The sequence below is a fragment of the Schistocerca piceifrons genome, unplaced genomic scaffold (genome assembly GCF_021461385.2).
Source record: "Schistocerca piceifrons isolate TAMUIC-IGC-003096 unplaced genomic scaffold, iqSchPice1.1 HiC_scaffold_1364, whole genome shotgun sequence".
Lineage (NCBI taxonomy): Eukaryota > Metazoa > Arthropoda > Insecta > Orthoptera > Acrididae > Schistocerca > Schistocerca piceifrons.
Genome location: NW_025727196.1, coordinates 32,501 through 35,000, shown reverse-complemented (window position 1 = coordinate 35,000; position 2,500 = coordinate 32,501).

The window sequence follows — 2,500 nt, the reverse complement described above, 5'->3', positions numbered from 1 at the left end:
ATCGCCCGGAGTTAGGCGAGTAGACGCTTTCGGTGCGACCACCCGTGCTCCCAACTGAGCTTGCCGCTGCCGACAGAGGCCCGGGAGCGTGCTGTCGTGGCATTGCCGGCGGGAGACAACACGCGCCACCTACGGTGACCGGCAGCTCCAACGCCAGCGCCACAGAAGGACAAAAGCCCCACTTGGGTGCCGAAGCGAACTCTCCCAGCACAGCGCACGCGCCAACACATCCGCACAGCTGCGATACAAACCACCAGCGAGAACCGCTGGGGCGACCGAGCAGCAGACGGCGTCGCGGCGCCGAGCGCCGGGCGGCGGCGCATCCTCAACGCACACAGTCCTCAATCGGACCAGCACACTGAAGATGTCCACCGCGCTTCGCACCGGGCCCGCGAGGACCTACTTTGGCCGCACGGCGCCGCGCGCAGGGTGCGCCGGCGCGCAGCTGCGACGCCTGCCGCGTCCGTCGGCCGGCGCGCCTGCCACTGGCCGCCCCCACCAGCCGGCTGTAGCGCGTGCGCCCACGCACCGCGCGGCCAGCACGCCGGGAGGCGCCCCCTCACCGGCCGGGGACGGTCCCACCCAGCCACCGCCGCGTATCGCTTCACACCCAGATGCCGTTCAGTTTCGTCGGCATGGTGGGTATCGCTGGAACAACCGGTTCGTACCTCAACCTATCGTCGCCATCACCGATTCACCCCTAGCGAGAACAACCGCACCACAACAGGTTACCATTTGTTCATTTGCGTAACTTCACCAGAAAACGCAGGCGTCCATCGCCATTTGCAACTTCAACGATTATTGCATGCCTGTGTCAGGTGTCACGCCACACTACGTCTGCCCACATACACGCAACAAAATGTGCACGCCTAGACAATACGTGGAAGGTGGCCCCCGTACGTATGCGATGTCCATTGCTCGAACGACTGTCAACCGGCCTCTGTAGCATGTCGCAGATATGGAACGCGGTGCACCATGCCATCACGGTGTGTGAGGAGAGACGACTAGGTCCGAATACATCAACAGACAGCTCATGCTGATCGCCATCCACGGCGTCCGTTCCTCCCACACGTCTCTATGGCGTACCACACTGCAATCCAGCTCTCATAGGGAGACGACACGTAGCTGCGTGCACAATATTTGCACTGTATGGTCCGCCGTTTTTGGGCGCAGTCGTTGTACGGTCACACATGTGCCACGATGTATCATTCGGTACATAAGGACGAATGTGCAGTACAGATTGTGGTTTACGCGTACGACATTAGCGGACGGTTGACACAGGCCGCACCACAACGTAGCCTGAGTACGTCGCATGCGAAGGGCATTGAACATGCAAACTTCTCACCAACCAGCTTGCGAAGGCAGGGGGGCAAGGTGGGGACGTGGGGAGGGGCGGCATGTACGTCCTGCTGCCATCCACATTACAGTGTACAGCAGGAGCATGTGGAAAGTCAGCAAGACTTGCAAGGTGTTTAACATGAAGCGATACACAGGGGAGCGGGCAGTGCGAGTAGCGAACTATATTGCGAGGGTTGCGGGTGGGCAACACTACACTAATTGAACGAGTCGTATAACAATTACAGAGCAGGTTTAGGCGACAACATGGGTTACGTTAGGGGACAACGTGGGTTACGTTAGGGGACAACGTGGGTTACTTTAGGGGACAACGTGGGTTAGGTTAAGGCACAACGTGGGTTAGGTTAAGGCACAACGTGGGTTAGGTTAAGGCACAACGTGGGTTAGGTTAAGGCACAACGTGGGTTAGGTTAAGGCACAACGTGGGTTAGGTTAAGGCACAACGTGGGTTAGGTTAAGGCACAACGTGGGTTAGGTTAAGGCACAACGTGGGTTAGGTTAAGGCACAACGTGGGTTAGGTTAAGGCACAACATGGGTTAGGTTAAGGCACAACGTGGGTTAGGTTAAGGCACAACGTGGGTTAGGTTAAGGCACAACGTGGGTTAGGTTAAGGCACAACGTGGGTTAGGTTAAGGCACAACGTGGGTTAGGTTAAGGCACAACATGGGTTAGGTTAAGGCACAACATGGGTTAGGTTAAGGCACAACATGGGTTAGGTTAAGGCACAACGTGGGTTAGGTTAAGGCACAACGTGGGTTAGGTTAAGGCACAACGTGGGTTAGGTTAAGGCACAACGTGGGTTAGGTTAAGGCACAACGTGGGTTAGGTTAAGGCACAACATGGGTTAGGTTAAGGCACAACATGGGTTAGGTTAAGGCACAACATGGGTTAGGTTAAGGCACAACATGGGTTAGGTTAAGGCACAACATGGGTTAGGTTAAGGCACAACATGGGTTAGGTTAAGGTACAACATGGGTTAGGTTAAGGTACAACATGGGTTAGGTTAAGGTACAACATGGGTTAGGTTAAGGTACAACATGGGTTAGGTTAAGGTACAACATGGGTTAGGTTAAGGTACAACATGGGTTAGGTTAAGGTACAACATGGGTTAGGTTAAGGTACAACATGGGTTAGGTTAAGGTA